This window comes from Canis lupus, chromosome 7 (genome assembly GCF_011100685.1).
Source record: "Canis lupus familiaris isolate Mischka breed German Shepherd chromosome 7, alternate assembly UU_Cfam_GSD_1.0, whole genome shotgun sequence".
In the NCBI taxonomy this organism is placed as follows: Eukaryota; Metazoa; Chordata; class Mammalia; order Carnivora; family Canidae; genus Canis; species Canis lupus.
In genome coordinates this window covers 33,990,123-34,003,705 of record NC_049228.1, presented here as the reverse complement: position 1 = coordinate 34,003,705, position 13,583 = coordinate 33,990,123, and the positions used below count along the sequence as shown (strand labels likewise).

At 40.2% G+C, this 13,583-nt stretch overlaps 1 long non-coding RNA gene across 1 annotated transcript; it reads right to left on the bottom strand.

Annotated features, from left to right (window-relative positions):
• Window positions 1-3,239: 3,239 nt before the first annotated feature.
• On the bottom strand, window positions 3,240-13,159 carry LOC119872676. Its single transcript, XR_005361659.1, has 3 exons — window positions 12,958-13,159; window positions 9,584-9,632; window positions 3,240-3,599 (listed from the first exon to the last, which is right to left on the bottom strand). It is a non-coding gene; the product is annotated as an uncharacterized LOC119872676 (long non-coding RNA).
• Between the last annotated feature and the right edge of the window lie 424 nt (window positions 13,160-13,583).

The following is a 13,583-nucleotide window of genomic DNA, read 5'->3' as shown; positions in this document are numbered from 1 at the left end:
TTTAGAGTCTCATGGTTTTTTGGGACTATACCCGTCTGCCTGCCTTCAGGAAAATGACTCCATGGAGATCAGGATCTGAACTCTTCATGTATCACATACAAAGAAAGGTATTCAAATTCTTTAACCACAACTAGCACTACTGGGAGCATCAGTGTATGGAGGCCCCTGCCCCACATGAAATCAATGAGCCAACGATGGCTCTGTTGTCCCTAGGTTGTTATTTTTTCATGTCAGGTAGAGGAGACCTGTTAGCTGACAAGCTTGCTGGTGCCACACTCAAATTTTTACATATCCAGTTGTTTAAAAATAACCCAAATGAGTAGATTTTTAGCTGTTTAGAGTCTGCCTGCTTTGCATACCCTGTGAAACCTCATCCAGCATCTGCTGGCCATTAGTAAGATAGAGCCCTAAGCTGCTACTGTCCACTGACCCAGAGACTCCCTGCTGTCCCGCTGAGGGAGCTGGGGAGCAAGAAAGGCTTTCTTAAAGAGTGGACATTTAAGCTGAAGTCTGAGGAATGGGGAGGAATTAATCAGGTTCAGGGGAACGGAAATTGTCCAGAGAGAAAATTGTTTTATGCAGAGGCTCTGAGACGAGAAGGAGCAGGGAGTCTTTGGCTTCAAGGCAAAGCATGAATAGGGAAGATGTCAGAAGTCAAGGCCAGTGGGATGGCTGGATCACACAGGATCTTATCAACAGGTGAGGGATTCTGTGTGCATGTGCATGCACATGTGTGTGTGTACTTTGCACTTTGGTATAAGGAAGAGGTGGTAGCATGAAGCTATCAGAATCTCAGCCTGGTGGCCCAGAATCCTGGTAGTTTAACCCAACTTATTTTGGAGAGGTCTTTCATATTTGAACACAGGGAAACACAGAAAATTCTTTGGTCAAAAACCACAGAACTAAGTAGGACAAAGGTTACAAATTCATCACCAGTCAGGTCTTTACTTCGAAGATGTATTTTATTGAGTTAAAAAATAAGCATTGACTAGCTTGCCATCATATAAGAATGGGGCTATTACTTATGAAATATGAGTATTTGGCTTCCTTTGAAAAAGTAGAGATACAAACACTAATATCACCCTTTAACAGAAACACAGTTTGCTGGAGATGAATAATGACAACCACCTGATGGCTTTCTCTCTCCAGCCTCTCCTCCCCCAGTGCCCTTCTTGTGCCATCTGCATGCCTCCAGGCACTTGAGCTTAGGATATCATAATTGGAGGATAAAATCATCTCCTTGTGTTGGGGACAGGGATGATGGCCATTTGCTGCCAGGCTCTTGGTGTCTGACACAGTCAGGCTCCAGCCCCTGGTAGATACTCATTAAAACATATTAAAGGCACAAAGTGAGTTAAAATGGGGCAACAGGAGGCATCTATGTCTCTCACATGCATTGGCTTAAGGTCCGACTCTTGAGACAGACTCATCTGTAGAGCTGTTTAGTTAGGACTTGAAATTACCAATACCTCCACTTGGCATTAAGGGAAATTTAGAAGAATTGAACAAACTGAAAGCCAATTGGTGTTGTATTTAATTTACTTGTACTTTGGAAAGAAATATGACAGTATTGTTGGAAAGTCACCCACGTGAGTACAATAAAAGATATTATGCACAATAAGAAGTTTAAACAGGTTCCTTGTCCCAACTGTTTCCTCAGGAAGAACCAAGGTGGAATTATGAAAAAAAAAGAAAAAAGGAGTTAAGAGCTAATATCAGCCCACATTTTTCTCCTGAGGAAGCAGCATTATTTGAGACTTTTAAACACACAGAACTAATACTAAAGTGTAAATTATATGAGGCAGAGTGAGTATATGTTGTCTTCTTAAAAACTCTTTATTCTTCCCCTTATGTTTATGTGAATTTCATATCCCACATCAAAGCTAAAAATACATTACTCTGCTTTCCAAAATGGATTGACTTAATATTGGATTTTATTGTAAAATGTGTTCATTGTAGAACATGCAGTTCAAAAAATATAAAGAAAAAATTAAAATGAGTACATAAACCCCTAGCCTAATGTAGTCCCTGAGAGCCTAGACTGGTATCAAACTGCCTGTGTTCAAATCTGCATTCTATCATCACTGTGTGTGACCTTATGCAAATCACTTACTCCACTCATGCCTCAACGGCATCATCTGTAAAATGAAGATCATGCTGCATCTTTCAGAGGGTTATTATGAAGATTATAGGAATTAATATTCAAAAAGTACTTATCAAATAGTGTCTGCCACATAGTGAATGACATATTTTGTTAAATAAATGAGATACTCAGGAAAATAACTGTTACAATTTTTTGCTTATATCATTCCAGACTTTTTTCTATGTACACATGGATACAATTTACACAGACACATTTTTAAATGAATAGGCTTATTTCCAAATAAGATTTTCTCACTTGTATGTTTTGGTGAGTTTACAATAGAAAGTTTTACTCATGGTAATTTTATAATAATTTCAAAACATAGTTTTTAATTTTTTGTATTGTGAACTATTTCATTGAAGAATCTTTAAAATGTGTATGTAAAGAATGAATTAATAATGTTATAAAGTTTAAAATGTTTTCAATAGATGTTTTACCCATATTTGGTAGGGTTTATCCTAAATTACTTTTATGTTGCCAGATAGTATGCTAAAAATTGCGTTTTTTTAAAAGATTTTATTTGTTTACTTGAGAGAGAGAGAGAGAGAGAGAGAGAAAGCACAGAGGGAGAAGCAGACTTTCTGCTGGGCAGGAAGCCCATTGCAGGGCTTGATCCTGGACCCTGAGATCATGATCTGAGCAAAAGCAGATGCTTAATTGACTGAGCCACTGAGATGCTCCTAAAAAATTACATTTTCTAAGTGATTATTAATGTGACATAGAACTGCAATACATTTTTTATATTCATCTTTTATCCCAACCTCTTACTAAATTCTATCATTAACTATTGATTTCATTGTTGATTTTGGGTTTTTGCCATAAATCATCATCTGATCTGTAAATAATTTCAGTTTTATTTCTTTGTTATCTGCATATCTAAAATCTTCCTTTGTAGTTATAACTTGGGTTTGTCAAGGTGATATTGGAAAGAAAAATTACAGCAGGAAGGGCAGGCAAGAAAAGTTTTAAACTGTTTTATTGTTTAGGCCTGAATATCCATAGGTTGTTACAGAAAAACAGGTAGTCATGATGTTAAAAATAGCTATTATTTTAAACCACATTATTATATTTATCTGACATCAATGGATCTCAGGTTGCTGCCAATGTTGTACCCCTAAGAGAAGTGTGTAGCACACAGATATCCCTGAGGTCAAAGGACAGGTATTAAATAGGTAAAAAATCCAATAGTTGACATGCAATGGTCCATTAATTCCAATTGTACAACATAACATAAATGACAGAGTTTTTGAGGGTCAAATTTCAATATTAGCCCTGTGATTTGTTCAGTAGTATCCTTAATCTTTGGGCCAGCAGCAAAATGAGAGAACTTGTCCAGAGTCCTACATAATCTTGGACCCCTACAGGGGCTTGAAATAGTCTATAGATCAGTTGTGTCTCCCTGGATCCTGTGCAGAAGAAAACACAAATCCTTCTGGAGAAAAGACTTCTAAGATGCCTGTGGATAGAAATTAATCAAATATAGTAGCTCACAATCATTCATTGATAAATATATAAGGAAACAGAGTAAGTAGAATGCAAAACATTTAGATCCCAAAGATTTTGGGGGATACTAGAACTAACAAATAGGGAATACAAAATAATTATGTATAAAATGTTTAAAGAAATAAAATATAGGATTATAAAAATAAGAAACAAATGCCTTTACAAAATGAACAGGCAGACTGGAAAAAAATAACAAAATGAAAATATAGGTATTGAAATAAGTTCAATATTAGATTAGATACAGCTGAAGAAAATTGTGGAATGAAAGGCAGCTCTGAGGAACTTGCCCAGAATGTAACAGGGAGTGAAAAAAGAAATAAAAAATATAAAGTAGGGGCAAGAGCTATGGAAGACAGAGTGGGAGTATGTAAGAAAGGGCTAATTAATGACCCAGAGAAGGAAATGATGAGAATGATGGAGACCATATCTGAGGAGGTAACAGCTGACCAATTTCCACAACCATGTTTTCTCGGAAGAACAAATAAAAGAAACCATAGTTTGTAGTGGAACAGCAAAGAGAAGAGCATAGAAGCAGACAGGGAGAAGGATAGATATACAAGGGCATGTAGATGACTGCAGAGTCGTGTGCAGCAACATGGGGTCCCGAGGAGAGCAGAGTCACACCTTGTTCACACCAACGGAAGATAACTATCAATCTAGAATTGTATGCCCAGAAGAATCTCTTTGGGGTTAAAATAAAGACATTTTCAAAAAAGGAAAGATGTGTTGAGTTTACTGAAACCAAAATACTTCTGAAAAAGAGCAGGGAGGGTATGAAAATTAAGAAATTCTAAAGTCATTGTTATGAAGGTGTGAGATATTAATTTTTGTTTTGTTAAGGAAAGTATGGTAAAAATTTTTAAAGAAAACCATTAAAATAGCAAAAACAAACAACGGGGAAAATCGAAACATAGTGATAGAGTTGCTGTTTCACTAGCACAGGAAGAAAATTACCCTTCTCCCAAAGAACCCTTTATATACTTGTGATTTCCTATTTTCTCCTCTTTAATCACACAAAGAGAAAGGGACATAAATTTTAAAAATGAAAGACCAGTTCTTCTTTAATAAAGCCAAACGAAAGGCACCTGGGTGGCTCAGTCAGTTAAACATCTGACTCTTGATTTAGGCTCAGGTCATGATTTCAAGGTCATGACATCAAGCTCTGTGTTGGGCTCTGAACTGAGCATGGAGTCTGCTTAGGATTCTCTCTTCCTCTCTGCCTCTGCCCCTCTCTACACCTTCCTGCTGCTCATGCCCACATGTGTTCTCTTTCTCTCTCTCTCTCTCAAAAAAAAAAAAAAAAAAAAAAAAAAAAAGCCAATAGATGTAGAGGGTTACAGGTGGGAGAATCATTATTTATACAAGAAATTGTTCTTCATTTTATATAAAAAAACCCATAGAATTATTTCTACAACACATGCCCTTCATGTATTTTTACCCTAGATCTATTTTTTAAAAATAGTGGTAAAATATAGATTGTAAAGAGAGTACATAAAGAATATATATGTAGAGTTTAAAGACCAATAATAAAATGAACAGCATATGCCCAACAACCATGCCAGAAAATGAATTATCATAACCTGGAAGTTTTCTGTGTGACTTTTCCAATCACATTACACAATATATCTGCCAAAAGTAATCACTTAGCTGAATCCTTGGTTTTTCTTCACTGTTGTTACTAGACATTTTTATATCCTTACATAATATACTGATTAATTCTGAGTGTATTATGGAATTGGAATCATATCTATACATTCTTCTATGACTGCTTAAAATTATTTAAAAATGTTATCCATATGCATTTTTGGAGCTGTAAATAATTTTCGTTGTTATATATTATTCAGTTCAGAGAGGTAGTAGAATTTATTTATTTACTTCAACCTACAATTTGGACTGATTCTCACTTTTTTTGCTGCAAATAATTCTCCTAAAAATACTTGTATATGTTTCCCTGATGAATATGTGCAAAATTTTTTCTTTCTCTTTTTTTGAATTTTTCTGATATAAGTGAAATTGCTGTGTCCTAGGATATGCATGCATTCATCCTAGTGTCTTAATGTCTAAATGAGATGTAGCTGACTCAAGCTACAGGTCAACTACATGCGATTATGTTGTCTTTATTCCAGAACTTTCACCCAGTGGGAATTTACAGACAACCTGGAACATCGAAGAAAGGTGGAAAATTATGCTTTCCCTCTTAAATTCTACTATTTAAAAATAATACATATAAAAAAATAATGCATATCACTTCTGCTCACATTTATTTCATTGGCTTTAAGCAAGTTACATGGTCACACCCAGTTTCATGGGAGCAGGTAAGGTACTATCTTTCCCACTGGATGAAAGACAACTAGGAATATTGGTCAGGACCTCTAACAACTGCCATAGTCCACCGTTCTGGACCCCAAATATTTGGTTCATTCTCCTTTTCACCAATGCAGAACATATAAACACCTTTCTCAGGGAGGTCAGTACAGATAGCCCTATCCAGTCATGGCATTGAGCTCAAAGTTCATGACCTTGGGGTGATGGGCAACAGCGCTTAAATGAGAGGTTTCAGGGGTAAGATTTATGATTGAATTGTCACCCTTAAAAAATAGGTTGAAGTCCTATTACAAGCTGGTACCTGTGAATGTGAATTTATTTGGAATTGAAATCTTTGCAGATGTAATGAATTTAAGGTGAGGTCATGCTGGATTAAGGAAGGGAGGGCTCTAATCCAGTGTGACTGGTGTCCTTGTAACAAAAGAAGAGATGAGAGAAGAGAAGGTCTTGTGACAACAGAAGTGGAGCTTAAAGTGTTGCTGCTGCCAGCTGAGGAATGTTCTGGATTATTGGCAAACCACCAGAAACTAGAAGGAGACAAGGAAGGATTCCCCCTTATGGGTTTCAGTGGGAGCATGACTTTCTGCCATCCTGATTTCAGACATCTAGTATCCAACTGTGGGACAGTAAATTTTGGTTGTTCTGAGCCACTCAGTGTGTGGTATTCTGTTAGGGCAGCCCCAGCAAACTAATACAGCTAGATCATAAACATTTGTCTCTATGTTAGGTACAGCGTAATTCCTCTTGAATTTAAAACCCATGATCTAAAAAGATATGTTTTTGCTCTCCCTTTTCTCCACAGCAGAATTACAGAGCTGGGACAGGGCCATGGCAGGTGCATATATTCTGCATGAGGGACAAAGAGGAAATGATTATGTGACCAGAGGAGTGGAATGTGGCAGATATCACCACCTCCATGGATCCCCAGTTCCCTGTCCTTCCAGCTTTCCATTAGGATTGTCCCTCCATGTCTCTTTGAAGTCAGGCACAACCATGTTACTTGCTCAAGTGAATAGGTTTGGCTCAGTTGGTTAAGCATCTGCCTTCAACTCAGGTCATGATCCCAGGATCCTGAGATCAAGCCCCATTTCAGGCTCCCTGTTCAGTGGGGAGTCTGCTTCTCCCTATGTGTCTCCTCCCCCCTGCTCATTCTCTGTATCTTTCTCTCTCTTTCAAATAAATAATATCTTTTAAAAAATTAAAGAAATAAATACTTGAATTTAATTTCTAATGTCCCACAAAGCCTTTATTCTTCAGACTGAAAGGGATCTATGAGTGTAATGACTCCCCAATCCAATTGTCTGCTCAATGCTTTGGACTCTATTGCTATTAGGACTGCTTGCACTCACTCATACATTTATTGAATGATAGCTATATATCAGGCAATGACAACTAAAGATAAAAAAGTCACAGTTCCTCATATGACTTTATTCACAATCTGAAGAGGTATTCAAGGATGTAAACTCTTCCTGTCATGGCAGTGTGAGCATTTCTACACAAATCTTTCCACTGTTTGGTCCCCTGAGGAGACTGAGTCATCCTTCTATGAGCTGCCTTTTGGGGCAGAAATCTGGGGTGAGAAGTCCCTGCAAGGTACATGTGGCCAGAGAGGAAAATAAGGGACAGGTCATAATGTGATTCATTAGTCTGTGGAGAACCTAGGCTAGAAAGAAAAGACAGTTGTGGGAATCCAGAAATCAAAAGGTCCAAGTGTTGGAGAAGGGCAGAAACAGGAAGAGAGGAGTGGGCCACACCTGGAATCTCCAAGATAGACAGAGTGGCTCTGCCCTGGGGCAAACTGGAGACCTGAAGATCAAGGTGGGTTCCAAGCTTTCACTGAGAGGAAATGACATTTGAATTGCTGCTGAAGGATAACTAAGGGTTCCCAGTAATCAAGTGTGCAAGATTCAGTGCATGGTGGATAAGGAATGTCACAAGTCTTTTGGGGTAGAGAAAAGTGACATGGAATGGTCTCTGGCACCAAGAATGGAGGAGCTGGGGCTCCAGACCATTGCACAGAACTTTGTACCCATGCGTGGAGATATCAGAGACAAGACATCAGTGAAGTTGTAAAGCGGGACTCAGTATGACCTGAGTGGTTATTTTGGACAGGGTAGCTTTGCAGCCTCACAGAGAATGAGCTGATGTCAGGCGAGTCCCGTGGCAGGACAGTTGTACAGAAGGAGCCTGCAGCCCCAGCAGGGCACAGTGAGAGGCTGGATCAAGTCAGTAACAACAGGGATGGGGTGGAGAGAGGCAAGATGTTTCCAGAGCTGAAGGCTGGGATTGGGGGCCCTGGCTGGATGCAGATATGAGGAAGCCTGGTGAGTTAATGCAGATCAGGACTTCACACCATGGTGATAAACACCGGCTGGCCTTGGGGACCTTGGCTCTATCAGTGCTGCAGTGAATTGGTGATGGACACCAGGACAACCACGTCCCCCGCTGAGTTTACTTGTAAAAGGAAGGGGTTAACTAGAAAATCAAAAGTTTCTTCCTGCTTGAAGATTCCATTATTCTAAGCTCCCCACCCCCTACACCCCCCCCACCCCCGCTTTATCATACTTGGTTCTAAAACCAATGATAGATGAAACTGCTAAAATTTTTCTCTAAAGTAAACCTAGAAAAATATATTTTGCATGGCCTTTAGGACCCTAAGGGTCCAACATTTATTGAGAACGTGATGAGCCGTGTGCTGAGGCAGAGGACTTGGCTTTGGAATTTAACCTTGAAACAGTGCATCATAAACAGACCCAGAGGGAGGAGGTGAGGAGAGCTCAGAGATAAGTCAGGAAATTTGAATTGAGCAAGATAATTAAAAATTGAGAACAGTTTTCCTCCTCGCTTGCTGTATTTGTTACAAGCTTGTGGGTTATAGAAAGATTGAACTTCAGTTTTTGAGCAAAACATGTAATGAAACCAATCGATTTTTAGGCTGTTTGGTCATTCATATCTTTTTAATCATTAAGAACACTTCTGAAAGGTTTAGTTCTTTGTAGTGGATCGTTTATGAGATCTGTGGATATAACCTCCATTATCTGAGGTAAGTTCCTGAATACGGTACAGGAAAAATGGTCACAAACCACACATTTAATGGGAATGATTAGCAATAAAAAATGCAACCATTTCCCTCTGCATTGCCAGCAGACCTCCTGATGAATGTTTTATGTTAATGTGCAAATGTTCTTTTTGGTCTGTCTGACTTTAGTGAAGCAGCTTGAAAATATTTCATCCCACATTTCAAATACTTTGTTCCAAGGATATGGAATAATAAAATGTGCTTCCCAGCATCTTGAATAATAAATCCATTTATTCATGAGGCAACTAATTTTGTAAACTTCATGTAATTTAGGTTTTTCTGATCTGATGTAAGATTTTCCAAGAAAGAGGAAGGATACAGAGTAAATAAGAATCTTCTCTTCTTCTTTTTATTTTTCTGAGTGTCATAGTAAACCCGAAGATGCCACACAGACTCTTAGAACTAAAATATGGGATGTTTTGCTCAGAGCCAACCAGGCTTATGCTTTAATATCCTTAAAATCGACAATGGGCTTATGTCAGTGATGGAAGACAAATGGATAATGACTTCTCGAGAAATAGCTTTTGACTTACCTTCTGTTGTGGAAGAACACAATTTAAATCTGTGGTGCCATGACACAGCCTGTAAAGATGCAAAAGGAGGAAGTAAAAATTGTGAGGCACATCTCCTGAGGCTCTGCAAGGAGGCAGAGAGAGAACCTGTCATTACTATTTGGAAGTCACTGGGTTAGGGGCTAACCATCATTTTGATCTGGCTTGAAGTTTGGTTGGGGTGGGTAATGTGGCACATTGAGCTGGACATGGGATTTTGGTAGTTGGTAAAAGTGGTGGAAATGAGATTATTTATATTCATTAATTCATTTATTCATCCAGCCAGCCATTCATTCAATAAATATTTGTTGACACATTGTACACACTGCTGGGAAGAGAGCAGTGAACGCTATAGACCGAAACTCCTGTCTTCACGGAGCTTATACTGTAGTGAAGGAGGCCAGATAATAAACAAATAAGCAAGCAAAAGATCTAGCATGTCAGAATGTGATAAGTGTTGTGGAGAAAAATAAAGCAGGGAAGGAAGATGTGCTGATGGGGATCCAGAGGCTATTTTAAATCGACCACAGGGCAAGGTCTTGCTGCTAAGATGACATTTAAGGAGTGAAGGAGAGGATGGAGACCAAGTCAGTTGGGAAGAGGGGATACTCACAGGCAAGAGCCTTTCAGATAGAGGACAAATAGCATGAGGAAAGGCCCTGGGACAAAAGGATTCTGGCTCATTCATGGAAGCAGATGGATGGAAGAAAGTGGGCCCAGGAGAGAAGTCTCCAAGACGGTGTGCGAGTTGGGGCTATCCAGAGCACATAGTGCCTTGTGGATTCTCACTTTGCCAGAGATAGAAGCCACTGCAGAGCATTAAGCTAAAGGGTACTGTGATCTGATGTGGATTTTAAATAATCACTTTGGGTGCTGTGTGGAGAACAGGGTGTGGGTGGGGGTAAGGTGAAAGCAAGGAGTCAGAGATGGGCATCTTGCAGTCATTGAGATATGGAATGGAGATGCTTGAACCTGGGAAAAAAGAGCAGAGGTAAACAGCTGTTGGATTTAGAGGAGATTCTGAAGGTAGAACCAACGGGACTTACTGATAGACTGGATATGCTGTATAAGAGAAAAAGCAACATAAATTATGAAAATAGTCATCTGAGCACCTAGGAGGATGACACTGGAAATTGGGAGCCTGTGGACAGTTCAGAGGACAGGTTAGGAGTTTCTGTCTGAACCCATTAGATTTGGAATGTTTCAAAGTGTGGAGGGAAGACAAAGTGTTTACTCCCTCGGACTTTAATATTTATTGTCCAGGAAGACAGACATGTGTGATAAAAGTTTGTAAAATAGAAGGGAGTGACAATCACAAAATTTAAGGTAGTAGCTTCTCCACTGGGGGAAGAAAGGGCAGAGTGTTGGCATCGGGAAGGAACCATAAGTCGATGCCATGAAACTGGTGATGTTTCATGTTTTAAGTGGATGAGAATATTCACTGGTGTTGATTTCATTATGTTTCATAACTTACATATATTCTTTTGTATCAGTCGGATATTACACGACAAAAATATTAAAACAGAATGAGAGGAATTGGAAACAGGGATTCTAGACAATTGTTTTGAGGAGTGTTTCTGTAAAGAGGAGCAGAGAAACTGGGTTAAGTGGAGTAAGGAGAGGGTGTTTTAAAAATTGAATAACAATAATAATGAAGGGCTGTATGCTGCTGGGAATGCTCAACTGGGGGGCCGCATTGGTGGTGCAGGGGGGCAGGGTGAGCATTCTGCAGACTCATCCTTGAGTGGGAGAGCCAGTTTGCAGGGTGCCGCCCGCCACCTGTCCATTGATGGAGTTCCTTTTATATTCTACATATAAATCCATTATTGGTTTTAGATATTGAAGGTGCCTTTTCCTGGTCTGTCAACTCTCCTTAGCATCATTCTTCATTGAATAGACATTCCTATTTTTGATGTTATCAATTTAACAAACATTTTGCCTGTGATGCTGATTTTGAATTTTGTTTAAAGCAGTCCTCTTCCAGGTCATGGAGATCGTCTCTTATGTTTTATTATATTAAATTTATAATGTTAGGCCATTAAGCCATCCAGCATCTACCCTTGTTTGCAGCATTAGGTAGTGATCCAGCTTTAAATTCTCCAAATGGTAAATCAATTTTCCCAACACAGTCTGCTACACAGTTTAACTTTCCTCATCAATTCGTGGAAAAATAATTGCTAGTATCCTCCTCGCATCATTGTTTTCTCCAGGTTGCCTTTTTGTTCTTCGTATGTTTTGGCTTCTGTCTTTCTCATTCAAAGTTTTTACTCAAATGTCTGGTGAGTCCCTAACTGTGTGTTTGTACGCTTTACAACGGTCACACGGACAAGCTGACTGGAAGCTCTGTTTGTGCAGGAGGACCTCCTGCTCATAGGCCGCTGGTGGGGTAGTCTGCTGGTTAGTGCCTCAAAGTCTCTTCAGCTCAAGGGGCAGATTCCCCCAAGAAGGGTCTTCTCCTATCCTGCAGAGGATATCATGGAGCTGCTGGCTTTTAGAAAAGGTAAGGAAAGGCCTGGGGGAAGGGATAGTGTTGAGGGAGGTTTTCAGACTAGAGTATACAACTGTTTTATACAAGCCCTCTGGTTTTGGGGGTGGGCACCCCCTGACTTACACCACATCTGTGTGTCTATAAGCCCAGAGACTTTCAGTTCACACTATTAGAGAATAAATGTTCAAGTCCTCTTTCTGGGTTCAGATAGGGGAACTGGGCTAGCTAAACCAGATTTGGGGGACATGTACGTGGTTCTAGATTTTTGCAGAGAAACTGGGCTCAGTCCCCTCGTTTTAGCACCTCTATCCCCACACTCTAGACATCCTCAGGGACTCCGTGGAGTTGAGGAAGTAAACCTTTGGCTTCTTGGCTTGAGGCTCTTCAGGCTAGAATTCAGCTTTCTTGTGACTTCTAGGTCATCATTTAACAAACATTTTGCCTGTGATGCCGATTTTGAATTTTGTTTAAAGCAGTCCTTCTTCAGGTCTTGGAGATCGTCTCTTGATCTATTTACTTCCTTGCTTCCAGAGTTTAGGGGCACTCACTTCTTTTCTACATCTTTCTGTGGGACTAGAGACTTACAGCTCCCACTACCAGGCTTTCTCGGAAAAAAGCTGTTTCAGCTTCCCTCAAAGAGGAGGCCTCCAGGCTGAGGCTTCACTAGCCTTCCTGGCTGGCCCCTGAGCTACCTGGCACGTATGTGAGATGCCACCACATTTAGAGGAATTCAACTCGCCCGTCTATGATGACACACAGAACAAAAGACAGCTTGTGTCCCAGAAGCGGGCCAGGCCCAGGGCCCCCACCCCCTTTTTGTCCACCTTCCCTCCTCCACCTCCTTCCTGGCCCCACGAAGGAGTCTTACCTGATGCAAACTGAGCCAACGCCTCTCTGGATTGAGCCTGGCTATGGGTGGAGAACGTAATTATGTCTGTGAGCTTTTCTCAAAGCTCATGGACTCTAAATTTGAGAGCCCAGCTGTGCAGCAAGAAGCTGCGAGACACCCACTGCTTCGTAGAACTCTCCAGCAGACCTGTGGGTGGATGCAGCTGGTCAGAAAACAAAGGCCTTTGTCTCCTGCCTGAATGATTGCACCTGGCATTCTAACTGGAAACAGGTGGCTGTGTATGTTCAGTGCTTCCTTCTGAGAGGGCAGACGTGCCATATTTAGGCTTCCGCTAAGAGGAAGGCAGTTATCCCTGACCTTGTGTCAAGGGTAGTCTAGCCTGATCCTGCCTTGGACTATAACATGATTTCCAGATCTGTATCATTTTTCTCCCAAGGAGCTTTGCAACACAAAAACACATTTAAATCCCACCCAACACCCAGTTTGTAGCTATGGAACCAGAGGAATAGAGATGCCAAACATATTCACTGCAACTCCACATCAGAGGTGGGTGCTGGTACAGAGTTCAGGCTGTGTGCCTTAGCTGACTCCTCCAGAGACTCTAATTTTTCTGGGAAGATTATGGGAAGAGTGCAGATAATTTT